The sequence below is a fragment of the Taudactylus pleione genome, unplaced genomic scaffold (assembly GCF_031769625.1).
Source record: "Taudactylus pleione unplaced genomic scaffold, aTauple2 ptg000181l, whole genome shotgun sequence".
Classification (NCBI taxonomy): Eukaryota; Metazoa; Chordata; class Amphibia; order Anura; family Myobatrachidae; genus Taudactylus; species Taudactylus pleione.
The window spans coordinates 8,203,705-8,219,091 of NW_028284583.1; positions in this window are offsets into that span (position 1 = coordinate 8,203,705).

Sequence of the window (15,387 nt, forward strand, 5' to 3'; positions counted from 1 at the left end):
GCGCTATATAAATAACTGGTAAATAATTATCAGTTTTTTATATAGTGCATAAACATATGCCTAAATTGGCATATTAAATGCCATTTCACATTCCAAAATGAGGCAAAACGTCATCTTCCTGGCGTCGGACCTTTTGCATCTTTTGGATCCGATATAAGGCCCTCTCGCTGTGATTTGGGCGCCATTTGACACAGGACAGGACATGTTGGATGCTTGCTAGATAGGGGGAGTGGGGACCCACATGTCCCTTAGTGAGTGTAAAACAGGCCGAGCTAGTTTTTGGTGTAGGCAGTTAGCAAAACAATGTTTTTTATTTTTATTGTACAGGAACAGCTATAATTAAAATAAATACAATATTACTTATACTAGTGTACTACTACTTGTTGTCAGTGTCACACTGGTTCTAGCCTGTAAGTCACTTATAACCCTTTATTGATGCACACTAGTTCCCACCATTACAATAAGTGATTTGCAGCAGTGTGTAAAACATTTTTATAGAAAAAAATTTTTTGTGTGTGTTCAAAAAACTTCAGAGCGTTCAGTAGGTCAAGGGCCACCGCCTTAATTAATATTATAAAATGATACAGTATTATTAAACATAGGAACATTGAACATAGGAATCTATTGAAACACATAGGTCCTACCCATTGGAGCAATACTATTATATAATAAATCATACCACAAATTAACAATGGAGGGAAGGGCTTATTTTTATTTGATGTGGAATAATTGAATCTAATCAGCGTTCAAAATATTCCTCCATTGTTAGGAGAGCAAACTGAAGAATATTGTTTAGTGAAAAGGATGGAACGTTATTTTCTGTATATAAAGTTTTCCAAACTCTTCGCTCACACTTATTTGTGTTACACCAGGAATGCTGAGACATTTGGCTGAATATTCTCATTTGGTTTCCAAAAAATCAGGACTTGAATTTGTGTTCAAATATTTTTTTTCAAATGAGTTTAATAGTATTCATATGTTGAGCTTTATTATAGTCACCCATTACAGTAATGTCAGAAATATTCAAAGATGAGAATAATCCTCTTTATAACACAATGCCATATACCTGCAACCTGTGTTCCTACCCTAATGGTGCACATGTATGTCACATACGGACCTGTACAGGCATTAAAAAACAGCTGTTAAAAGTAGAGATGTGCGCCGACCCTCGTGTTTTGGTTTTGGATCTGGATCTCCCCTGGTTTTTGATCTAGATTGATTTTGCCAAAAACTCACCTCCATGTTTTGTTTTTGGGTTTTGGTTTTGGATCTGGATTTTTTCTTAAGAAACTATAAAAACAGCTAAAATCACATAAAATGGCCCTGTTTTTGTTTCTACAGTATTATTAACCTCAAGAACATTTATTTCCACTCGTTTCTAGTAAATTTTGACCACCTCACAGCTCACAATATTGTTTTTTTCATCTAGATAAGGGCCAAAAGGTTGCATCCAGCTAGCTGGCTCAAAACTAAGTGATAAATACAGTTGAGGACTGTGCAAAGATGATGGTTGGGGTACCCCTTGAGGATTGAAGAAGTGATAGTTGATAGTTGGTGCAGACACTGGCTAAAGTAAGAAGAGTTGATACTTGATAATTAGTGCAGTCACTGGCTGAGGTAAGAAGAGTTGATACTTGATAATTGGTGCAGCCACTGGCTGAAGAATTGATACTTGGCGCATACACTGGCTGAAGTAAGAAAAGTTGATACTTGATAATTGGTGCAGACACTGGTTGAGGTAAGAAGAGTTGATACTTGAAAATAGGTGCAGCTACTGGCTGAAGAATTGATAGTTGGTGCAGCCACTGGCTGAAGTAAGAAGAGTTGATAATTGGGGCAGCCACGGGCTGAAGAATTGATAGTTGATAGTTAATTGTTGATGCAGCCTTCGGGCTGAGTAGTAGTGGAATACAGAGCTATGATTAGGAAGGAACCAGTCCTGCAATAGCCTTGAGGGCTGGAACTCTTGGCAAGTTGCGGCCATTACAGCCTTGAGGGCTGGTGAGGAGTGACGACAGGTGGCCTTTGGGCCATGAAACAGGATGCGGCCTTTGGGCCGTGTAGCAGCCTTGAGGGCTGAGAACCCTTGGCTTAATATCACTGTTGTGCGACTTGTACCACTGGGTTGACACAATAAGCAGCAGTTGGTTCAGACTTTTCTTTAAAAAAAAATGAAAGGGGCATGCAGGAGATGCTGTCTGTGGCCATTACAATTTCTGGCCATTTATAAACTATAACATTAAAAATGTCAGGCAGCAATGCCCCAAACAGCACATAATGGAAAGGAAAAAGGTGCAAGATGGAATTGTCCTTGGGCCCTCCAACCCACCCTTATGTTGTATATATGAAACAGGACATTCACAGTTTAACAAACCAATCACTTCAGCGACAGGGACTGCCACTTGTGGCTGAAATGATTGGTTTGTTTGGACCCCCTACAAAACAAGCTGCCAATGCGCAGTGGACATTGGTGGCAATGATCCCATACACAAACTGGCTTTACATTAGATTAGATTAGATGTCGTTATCGTCATCATCATCAACATCCCCATCAGTATATGCATCCTCCTCTTCTTCATACAATATTAATTTGTCCCCGCTGGAATCCACCATTACAGACGCTTCTGTATTTTTTTTACATAAGTGCTGGTAAAGGTCTTCCTCGTGGAATTTGTAGATAATTTTGATAAACATCATTTTTGCCACATCTTGGGGAAGTAACCTCCTATGATGATCACTGACAAGGTTCCCAGCTGCGCTGAAAACTCTTTAAGAGTACACACTGGAGGGTGGGCAACTTAAGTACAGCATAGCCAGTTTGTGTAAGCGACTAAAAATTGCCTTTTTTTCCTGCCAGTAGTGAAAGGAACTGAGGGCCTGATTCAGCTTTGGGAATAGTGAGAATTAGCACTTAACTGTGTACCTGGATAAACCATATTGCAATGCAAGGGGTGTAAATACATAAAAATGTTTGCATGTAGTGTACATACTGGCTGCTTTTGCATGTAGCCCACAAATACTACACAGCTTTATTATTGCTCTTTAATTTAGATGTCAGTTTGGACACCTCCCTCCCAAATCTAAATCTCTCTGCATATTTTAAATCTGCCCCACCTGCAGTGCAACATGGTTTCACCAAAATGATCAGTTAAGTGCTAAATATCACTCTATTCTATTCCCAAAGCTGAATCAGGCCCTGAGTGACAAGCCTATTTGGATTCTATCCCTAAAATAGTCATCCACCATTCTCTGAATGATGACCGTATCAAAGTCACGGTAGACATGTAACTCATTGTAGCCAGTTCTTTCAGACCCAACCAGATGTCATGAGGTTTTGCTGACTGATCTGCATAACCACCAGCAGTGGGTCTCTTAGGAAATTTGAATTTTTTCCTGGCAGCTGTAGAAAATGAAGGAGGAGATGCTGCCATATTATGCTCCACTTGAGCTGACAATTTTTTCACCACCAGCACTTTGCATATTTTCAGATTTACATCCAAAGGAAAGAAAGACACAACATATGACTTAAACCTAGGATCAAGTATGGTCACCAAAATACAGTGATCTCATTTCAAGAGATTGATGACCCTTGGATCCTGTCGAAGCGAATGAAGGGTTTGATCTACAAGTCCGACATACTTAGCAGAATCACTCCATTTCAGCTCCTCCTTCACTTTCTCCAGCTGCTTTTGCAAAAGTCTGATTAGGGGAATGACCTGACTCAAGTTGGCAGTGTCTGAACTAACTTCACATGTGGCAAGTTTAAAGGTTTTGAGAACCTTGCACAACATGGAAATTATTCTCCACTGCGCTTGACTAAGGTGCATTCCCGCTCCTCTCCCTATGTCATAGGCCGCAGTGTAGCCTTGGATGGCCTTTTTCTGCTCCTCCATCCGCTGAAGCATATAGAGGGTAGAATTCCACCTAGTTACTGCCTCTTGCTTCAGCTGATGGCAGGGCAAATTCAACAGTTCTTGCTGGTCCTGCAATCTTCCACACACAGTTGCTGAATGTCGAAAATGGCCCAAAATCTTTCAGGCCACCCATAGCATCTCCTGCATGCCACTGTCATTTTTAAAAAAAATGTTGCACCACCAAATTAATTGTGTGAGCAAAACATGAGATGTGTTCATATTTGCCCTCATGTAATGCTCACACAATATTGCTGGCATTGTCAGAAATCACAAATCCCGTGGAGAGTCCAAGTGGGGTAAGCCATATTGCAATGATTTTCCTGAGTTTTTCTAAGAGGTTCTCAGCGGTATGCCTCTTACTGAAATCGGTGATACACAGAGTAGCCTGTCTCTGAATGAGTAGGCATTTGTTAGATGCTGCTGCTGTTTGCACTGTTGGAGGCAATACACCTACCCAGTGGGCTGTCACCGTCATGTAATCTTTAGTTTGCCCTGTCCCACTTGTCCACATATCTGTGATTAAGTGGACAGTGGGCACAACGGCATTTCAGAGGACATTAATAAGGTTTTTTTTAATGTCCTTGTACAGATTAACTGTCTAAAACCCAGTGCATTAATGGCAGATACTGGATGCACATCTAATACCAGCATAGCTGTTATGGCGTCAGTAATCCGCTGTGCAACTGGGTTTTTGCTGTCAAACTTGTTCGCCAAGGCAAAGGATTGTGTGACATTCAATTGTTTGGTTGAACTTGAACTACTAAAAGTAGTCTTCTTCTTAGTCCCCTTCTGGGATGAAGATCCACTCATTGCAACAGCAGCAGCAGCAGAAGAAGCAGGCATAACACTCAAGGATCCTTCTGAGGAACAATGGATAGGAGAGGAGTCATTCCTTATGATATTGGATGCAGGACTAGTCCCGATCACGAGTTAGGATGTTGATGATGATGATGGAGGTGTTGGTGGTGGAGATTGCAGGTGCTTGCATCCAGATAAAAAGGAGCAGCTAGGTAACACTGGATTGATTTTTGTTTGTTTTTTTTGTCCACAAAGTTTCCATACCCTTTCCAATTTGATGAATGCGCTGCAAGGGACATAACAGGGAGGAGTTGCCGAGATGGTTAAGGTCCTTACCTCTGCTCACTGTTACATGGCAATGGTTACAAATGGCTTGGCAAAGGTTGTCAGGATTTGGGTGGATATGATTCCACACATGAGATGTTTAATATTTGGTCATTTGCCCAGGCATGGCAACAGTGGGATTTTTCCCACCATGGGCAACAACTGTTGCCTGATTTACAGTTTTTACATAAACATCTTCACCATCAACATCCTTATCATCATCAACAACCTCATCATACTTGTTGTTGTCGCCAACTACATAAATATCCTCCTCATCTTCCTTGTGCAATTCCACAGAAGCATCCTCGATTTCAACATCAGCATGTTGACTTGTGCTACTCATCCCCACATTTGCAGAGGGCACGCAAATGGTGGAAGAAGGCTCCTCTTCAAGTACAGTATTAGAAAGGTCAGGCTCACACATGGCAACTGCGGACACGCTTGGACTTGGGGATTTGTGATTTTTTGGCATACACAGTTGGTTCCGGTGTCTTCTTAACAATTTAAATTTTTTTGTACCTCTCTTACAAGCAGAGGGGCTTAAACCATCACTAGAACCTCTAGTCATAAATAATAAAGGCCAAGGCCTTATACTTTCCTTGCCAGTTTGTGTAGTGAATGGCATATTGCCAATTTTTTGTGTCTCTAAAGCTGACAGCTTTAGATTTTTTTTCTTTAACAGGGTAAAAGTAGATTTTTTTTTTAGAGTGACTTTTTGACCAGACCCTGGTTCATCGGCCTTCATAGATGATGTTGACAGCCTTGCATCGTCATCATGACTGCTGCCGGCAGCTACAAGTCTGGTATGTGGATCCTGCCCTCCTGTCATGTGACTGTCCTCCATACTCACTGTGGTCTTACAGCAGTGTCACCAAGCAATTATAGCGTGGCTAATGCACACAACCAACCACACACAATAAATTGTTTTTATTATTTCACTGGTGGTGTGGCTAACACACACAAAAAAAATTGTTTTTAATTTTCACACTGGTGGTGTGGCTAATACGCAATTACGTACACACAAAAAAATTTTTTTATTTTCTCACTGGTGATGTGGCTAACACGCATACACAAAAAATTGTTTTATTTTCTCACTGGTGGTGTACACACAATTTTTATTTTTGACCTGTGATGTAGCTAACACGCACACACAAAAAAATTGTTCTGATTTTCACACTGGTAGTGTGGCAGGCTAACACGCACACACCAAATTTTTTTTTCATTTTCACACTGGTGGTGTAAACACAAAATATTTTTTTTATATTCACACTGGTGGTGTGGCTAATATGCAATTATGCACACACAAAAAAATTGTTTTTATTTTTTTCAATGGTGGTGTGGCTAACACGCACACATTCATATTTTTTTTAATATTTTTTTTACACTGGGGTGATGAAGAGCACCCCTGATGGACAGAGCACCTCCTGGACAACACAGCAGAACAGCTAGCCAGCTCCTATGGACAGAACAACAGCCAGCCCCTATGGACTACAGCCAGCCCCTATGGACAGGACAACAGCCAGCCAGCCCCTATGGATAACAGCCAGCCAGCCCCTATGGACAGGACAACCTCAAAACAGCCAACCAGCCCCTATGGACAACAGCCAGCCAGCCCCTATGGACTACAGCCAGCCAGCCCCTATGGACAGGACAACAGCCAGCATCAGCCAGCCAGCCTCTATGGATAACAGCCAGCCAGCCCCTATGGGCAGGACAACCTCAAAAAGCCAGCCTCTATGGACAACAGCCAGCCCCTATGGACTACAACCAGCCAGCGAGCACTAATTGACAGGACAACAGCCAGCTATAGCCAGCCAGCTGGCCAGCCCCTATGGATAACAGCCAGCCAGCCCCTATGGACAGGACAGCCTCAATTATGCAGCACTGCTCCCAGCACAACCTAGGTAGTAGTCACAAGTCAAAATGCACAACAGCAGCCACACAGCAGCGCAGCACAGCTCCCAACTCCCTCCTTCTTCACTCTCCACAGCCGGAATGAAAAATGGCGGCGATCGCGAGAATCCGACAGCGGGATGATGACGTTTTGCCTCGTTTTCAGATCTGAGTCAGGCGGGAAAACCCAAGCCAACTCGGATCTGACTCGGATCCCTTAAGTTCAGGTGGGTTTGGATCTCTGAGATCCGAACCCACTCATCTCTAGTTGAAAGTGGAAACCTCGTACTTTGTCCTTGCTTTTAGCAAAGGGTTTAAAGAATGTTCTCAAAGCAACCCCCTATTGAGGCATGGTTTAAGAGAGGAGTGGCCCTGTGTGCATACTCTTTATTGGCCCCTCCTCTCTGCAGTACAGTAGACTCTGGCATGTTGCCTTAGTCTATTGCACATATGCAGGTCTCCAAGAACATGGCACTGACGTTGGACTCCAGAGAGGTAAATATTAAACATGGATGCAGGATGTGCATTCTTGGTCCCCCTGGACCATGTGCACTGCACACCCTGCACCAATTATAGATAAGCCAATGCTCCAACCATAGGATAATGTACAAATAGAGGCTGCTGTAGAATTTCATGTACAATACATCAGTTTGAGTAATATGAATTCACACTGTGCATACTATGAAAATTAGTGCACAATAATACAAGAATGCAGAATCAAACACATTCTGATCACTTCTACACTTCCAACCAGTAAGGATTTATTTGCAAAGTGATTGACATTCAGGGACCTTTTGGTGGGGGCTACGGGGAGTGGCGGCAAAAATGCAGACGTGTTGCGACCGCATTAGGGGCATGTCTCAGCCCACAACTGCGATCCTGTATGCAAATAATGTGCAGTCACTGATGGTGGATCTTTACATTGATGGATCTCTGTTTCTGTGAAGTGGGCGTTTCTGGACAGCTACCATGCGGACGAACAGAAAAGATCCATCTAATGAAAGTGTTATGGCCTATGAGAGTGTTAAAGGCATGCATCAATGCTTGTTTGAGGTGTGTTACAGACAGATCTTTTGCATAGAGCATGGTGTAGGTATAAGCCCCCATTCTAATGATGATGAATGTGGCTGCAGACAGAAAAACAGTGGGCAGATTTACTGTATATTCACATAAGTATAAGGTAGTATATCTGACTGCCAAATACAGGGGCGGGCTGGGCCGGGGGACAGGGTGACATTTGCCTCCCGGGCCGCTACAATTTTAAAGTTATGGGGCCGTCAGGGTGGCTGCAGCTGCATACTATGCGGCCGGGAGACAGAGATTAGATTGTTCCCCGACCGCTTCATATAAGTTATTCATACAGTCAGAGCGGCCGGGGAGCATCTTCTCTCTGTCTCCCGGCCGTCTGTCACACATACCTTTGATGCAGCCGTGCTGCGTCCGGCTGTATTTGGCAGAATGTTGATTGGTGGATGGCTCTAGTCCCATCCACAAATCACAGTGGTGGGATGTCTTCCCACACTGATTGGTGGATGGCTGGAGCTAGCCACCAATCACAATTCAGAAGGCTGGAGGAGGACTAGACAGGTAAGAGTCTTTGTCTGCGGGCATAGTGTATGAGTCTCCCGGCTGTCGGTCACAGTTGCAGGGTTGGTGGGGATGGGGTGGTGACTGGGGTACGTTGTTTTGGGACTTTTATTTTTAACTACTGGCAGGAGCACTGCACACTTCCTGCATGTACCTCACCAATTTTTTCCTAGACATGTGGCTCAACCTTCTGCACTGCTCATCATGGTGCATGTCATTCACATGCAGCACCTGCTTCCAGTGTCCCATGTGAGCACTGGTGGAATAACTCTCCGGTGTGCAAAATTTCTTATCAGACGATGGCTTGGGGGCTGGGCTGTAATCAGGGGCAGCATATACATATATAATTTTTTTAATAAATTAAAAAAAAACTAAACTAGGCACTGGAGCGATTTAGCAATAATCCGCTTAAGTACCCCACACCATAATTCTGGCGTATTTAATCTGGAGAAGGGGAAGGGGTCAGCTAGTACCTCACAGTTTGATGCCTGTCTCTGATCTCTTATCATCTACTCTTCCGCCAGCCTGTGATGTCCAAGGACTATTCCTGTCCCTTTTTCTTTATCATTCTCCTCTTTTGTGTTCCTACCTATATCAGCAGTATGTGCTATGAGGAAGGGAGGAAATACAGATTTGGGATATCATCTTTAATAAAAAGGGGGTGTCAATTTTGGAGTACAATTTTTAATGTGGAAGAAGAGAAAGAATTTGGGTCTGTTTTATTTAATGAGAGTGCTTCAGATCTTGGGTATTATTTTCAATGAGTTAGTTATGTGGGAGTATTGAATACGATTTTTAGGAAAGTAGGTGGGAGTCGGTAAAATCTGGGGTCTAATTTTAAAAAGAGGGGCAGATCTGGCATCTGATTTTTAATGAGCAAAGAGAGGCGGTCATAATGTGGATCTGATTTTAAGTCTAATTATCCTATATTGGTCACTGTTTTGAACAGAGGCCCTGATTCAGAGCCGAACACTCTGACAGAGAGCTTGCTCTGAATCAGGGCCGTCCTTCTTGTTTTTCAGAGCGGCCTCCTGGCCGCTCGTATAGCTGTGGGTGACCACCCACAGCTATAGCGAGTGGCCAGGAAGATGGTCGCGATGGTCAAGATCATTGCGACCATCGGGCTTGCAACGAGACCGTTGTGGTAGGGTCTACTTGCCGCAAGCCCTAGAGTGCTTTCGGCTCTAACAGAGCCGAAAGCACTCCCACTGACATCACTTGTGATGTCAGTGGGGCCGGCCCCAGACGGTAGGCGTTCCCATGGGAACGCCTCCGTCTGGGCAGCCACTCCCCTGGCCCGTCCACCAAAGGGGGCGTGCTGTCGATGTTGAGTGACAGCACGCCCCCTTTGGTACGAGATCTGGAGCGACGGATTTCCCGTCACTATCCGGGTCTCATGCATGCGCACGACGGAGCCGGCATCTGTCGTGCACATGCGCACTGGGTCACCATCATCTGAATCAGGCCCAGAGCACACTAGTATAGTTTTTCCTTTGTTAGATATGGCTGGTAGGCAATGTGTTTGTTTATAGCTCTTTGGCATAATAAGAAATTTCTATGATTATTTAAACCACACCCACATTAGATACACCACTCAGACGAGAAGTGTATTATGCTATTTTTTCCGTCGCAGTTATTTGGTAGAATATTGAGGGACGCATGATAGTGTTTGCCCCCCAGGCTTAAAGTTGCCAGCCAGCCTCTGCCCAAATATGACTCAGAATCAAGCCCACAATGTTCATATAGAATGTACTTATAGAGTGCACATATACAACACACATATCAAATGTACATAAAGAATGTTCACATAAAATGCACTTGTAGAATGTTTTTATAGAATGGATGTATAGAATGCACTTATAGAATGTTTGTATAAAATATTTATAATATTTATAATATTCAAATAGAATTTAAAAATAGAATGTTTGTACAAAATGCACACTAATGTTCGTATAGTTTGTACTTTTAAAATGTACATATACAGTAGTCTATATTTACTAAGCGTCGGTTTGGGGTTTTTGGGTGGTTTCCTGGCGGATTTCAATCCGCTGATTTACTAAAACAAATCTGACAGAAATCTGCTGAGATTACTGACTTTAGAACACAATAGAACATCAACTCACCAAAAATGTTTTTTAACTAGAGGAATAGAAACCCCGGATTTACAAAGCATCGCTTTAGAAAACGACTAAAATCTGATGGGATACTCACCTAAATTATAGACCTGCCTCTGATGGATGAGTTGATGTAAAGCACAGTATAGATCAGTATGATCTGTACAAGCTTTGTTGTTTTAAAAATAGCTAAGGGTAAAATTAAATAAAACAATGGGGGGATTCCACCTCCCATAATGACAGCCACCCTTGGGCATCTGAGCCTAGGCTGGTATTGAAAAATAGGGGGTAAAATGGCATGGGGTCCCCCCCTATTTTCCAACAATCAGCACTAGGCTAAACCACCTGGCCAAACTGGTGCTATAGCAGGGAGATGCTATAGGATACCATAATGGCAAAAAGGCCTCAACTGATCGAACCAGGGCTGGAATCACTAGGGAAGAGGGGAACCCCACAAAAAAATTGGTCCCCCCTCCCCAAGGACAACCAGCAATGATATGAAGGGCCCGCTGGCACCTGTAAACAAAATTACACAAAAGAACTAAATGACACACGGAATATAGTAGTATTTTATTAAATAAAGCCATGCTAACACAACCTTTATTTACCCATTTATTACTAACAAAACTAAGGGGATCATGTCCTATTCGGTCCCTGTAGCATCCCCGAATCTTGACAAAACAATAAAATGCCGCTACTGCTTTTCCGGGAGCCTGGTCGCAAATTAAAGGACACTCTCAATAGGAATGAATGGTGCTACACTGATTAATTAAAGTGTGGGAACAACCACGAACTTGACCAAACAATACGCCCCTGTCTTTTGTGTCATTTTGTATATAGGTGGCGTACTAGTGCCAGCAGGCCCTACATGTCTGGGCATGTTGGCACTTGTGGTTTCCTGGACCGGCTTGCTGGGACCTGTAGTTCATCTGTGTAGAACAATATTATTTAAATTTAACTTTAAACTGCTCATTTGATGTTATTGCATATTGGAAAATAGCCATTATCTCTGTTGTCTGAGTAAACTACGTTTGATGCTATTTTGCAGATTATGGAATGCGTTATATGTTTAGATAACAATGCATAGCATGTATGTTAAATAAAAAAATCACAAATCTGTTAAACATTTTGACATTACATTTTTGTTATATCAGTCAGAGGACATATATATATATATATATATATATATATATATATCTATATATATGGAATTTCATGCATGATGATATTCTCTCGCCCTTTCCTTATCTGGTTCCATAATGTGTACGGTGCATACATAAATGTATTTCTCATTTGGTGAGAAAACCTGCTGTTACCACTTCAGTAAGTAAAATCCTATACTAAGATCTCTAGGTACTGTAGTGCAGAATAGAATTGTTGATCTAACAACTGGCAGAGGGTCTCTTAAACATAATCATTTGAATCTTGAATAACGGCCACAACCTCCTTTGTCTGCTGGCTTTATTGTTAATTATGACTCAGAGGAGAGTTTCTTTATTGCCATATTTTATTGAGGTATAAGGTAATACCCTTTCAGACCGCAAATTGCAGGTCGCACACGGGATTTGTGCACGAGTCCATCCCAGGTGCGACCAGCCTGAGACCCCTTTCAGACTGGCGGATCGACCCGGCTGTAATGCCGGGTCGATGATGCCTTTGGCGTCATGTGATAAGCCGGCGCTTGGAGATGATTCATCTCCAAGCGCCGGCTCTCCTTGTGCAGTTACCCGTTCACACCATACCACAAGCCGGGTTGAACTTGTGTTCAACGCTGCTCGTCACCCAGTTTGAAATGCCAGGACGCTCGTCCCATGATATTTCAACCTGGCCCTTTTATACTGCGCAGTAACCCGGTTTGTTGTGCGTTCATGTGCAATAACCTGGGTTACTTGATGGCAGTGTGAAAGGGGTATTAGAGTATCTGATGGAACTTTCCGTGAGCAAAAACCTTTAAACAACTCAAGAGTGGCTTTGTAGAATGTATCCATGGATTTACTCTTATGTTGCAGCAGAAAAAAGTAGATTTTTCCTTTCAAAGTGTTTTATCTTACAGAGAATGATTAATATCATAAAGAGTAGATAGAGGGATATCTAATGATGTCATATCTGAACATAAATTCTTTTCTCAAAGACTCACATGCTTATTCAGTCCTTCCATACAATTACTAACCAAAATAATGAGGTCCCAGTTATTTGCTGCTTCTTCATATTTGTATTAGCAAAGAATCAATTCCTATAAAGCAATCTACAGTAATATACACATTTAGTTTAACAAAATGTTATTGGGTTTTGAGGAGGGCACAAATTTAAGGCCCTTAGTTAATATGCTGAGTTATGCTTGGTAAGATCTTTTAAAGATACATTAAAGACTCTTGTGGATTTATCCTATATATTTTTTATCTGCCCTCCCTCTTTTTTCCCCCTGTGTATGTCTTGCTTGTTTTGGAATATCTGTGCGCAATGGGTCAAATCTGTTTGCATTTGGTAATTCTCCAGTTTAGCATTATTTCTTTAGTCGCCAGAGCCGTAACTAGACTTTTTGGTGCCCTGTGCCAGAAAGAGCATTGGCGCCCCCCACTCCCTATTTTTCAAATAGAGACATAAGACATGCACCCAAAAAAGGGCCATGGCTTCATCAGGAAGGGCCAGGGAAGACATAGGGGAGGCCAGGAGATGCTGGGGATAAAAGAAGAGGAAGCTACAAGTGAGAATGATAACAAACAGGAAAAGTGACAGGCCCAAACAGCGCCCCCTGCCCTGCGGTGCCCTGTGCCATGGCACTGGTCGCACTACCCTAGTTACGGCCCTGGTAGTCGCCATTTCTTATGCTGTGCATACACTATACAATTATCTGTCAGATATCTGTCCAATCTGGCTGGTTGGAATGAAAACCTGGTAATGTATAGGAGCAAATGACAATAGAAATTTGCTCCCAAACACTAGAAAATGGACCAGATTTTCCTTCCCACCAGACAGATTTGACAGATATCTGAAAGATAATTGTAGAGTGTATGCCCAGCATTAGTCAACCTATTTGCTCATGCTGAGCTATTTTTACTTCTTGCTTCATTGCTACCATTGGCTGCGTATATTCAGTTACTAAAGTAAGGCGGGTGTTCTTCTGCAACTTGAAGAGAAGTTTATTGTACATTCCCTTACTCTGCGTGAGCTGTGCCTCTTTGGGACGTGACAGTAGTATTCTCAAACAGCTTCTTTAGCTGATGGATCTGTACAGTTTTTATCACTTCTGTTCCCATGCCTTCCTCTATGTTTCACTTTGTACAGCTGTATCTTTCTCCTGAATATGACTTTCTGGCATGCTTAACACCATATTTTCTACTTTGTACATACCAGTGTTTCCCAAACTTGCTCTCATGGATTACAAATCTCCTCAGCATCACAAATGAAATAATTAGCACCACTTGTGGGATTTTTAAAATATATCAGTCAGTACTGAATATACCTGTGCATCAACTAGGAGTCTGGAAAACATGTACTGTTGGGGTCCCTGAAGATTGAGTTTGAGAAAAATTGATATATACACTTGCTATTGTGCTTACTATATCATGTATTGTACCTGTCATACAGTTTCTCACTGCACTTATGAGAAACTGAAGTGAGCTACACTCACTTTGGAGTGGATGGGACAGGACAGGTGTAAAAGAAAATAGGCATCTTTAATCCATGTCAGGGTCAGATACTAGCAACTGCAATCTGCAAACAAGCTCCTGTGTATGTTTTTTAGAATATACAGCCGTGGCCAAAAGTATTGGTTTTCATAAAGTTTGCTGCTTCAGTGTTTTTAGACCTTTTTGTCAGATGTTACTATGAAATACTGAAGTAATATTACAAGCATTTCATAAGTGTCAAAGGCTTTTATTGACAATTATATTAAGTTTATGCAAAGAGTCAATATTTGCAGTGTTGACCCTTCTTTTTCAAGACCTCTGCAATTCGCCCTGGCATGATGTCAATCAACTTCTGGGTCACATACCTACTGATGGCCGCCAATTCTTGCCTAATCAATGCTTGGAGTTTGTCAGAATTTGTGGGTTTTTGTTTGTCCACCCGCCTCTTGAGGATTGACCACAAGTTCTCAATGGGATTAAGGTCTGGGGAGTTTCCTGGCCATGGACCCAAAATTTCAATGTTTTGTTCCCCGAGCCACTTAGTTGTCACTTTTGCCTTATGGCAAGGTGCTCCATCATGCCGGAAAAGGCATTGTTCGTCACCAAACTGTTCTTGGATGGTTGAGAGAAGTTGCTCTTGGAGGATGTTTTGGTACCACTCTTTATTCATGGCTGTGTTCTTAGGCAAAATTGTGAGTGAGCCCACTCCCTTGGCTGAGAAGTAACCCCACACATGAATGGTCTCAGGATGCTTTACTGTTGGCATTATGCAGGACTGATGGTAGTTCTCACCTTTCCTTCTACGGACAAGCATTTTTCCAGATGCCCCAAACAAACTGAAAGGAGATTCATCAGAGAAAATAACTTTATCCCAGTTCTCAGCAGTCCAATCTCTATACCTTTTGCAGAATATCAGTCTATCCCTGATGCTTTTACTGGAGAGAAGTGGCTTCTTTGCTGCCCTTCTTGGCACCAGGCCATCCTCCAAAAGTCTTCATCCTGTGTCATGCCAACAGTAAAGCAACCTGAGACCATTCATGTATGGGGTTGCTTCTCAGCCAAGGGAGTGGAATCACTCACAATTTTGCCTAAGAACACAGCCATGACTAAAGAATGGTAACAAAACAT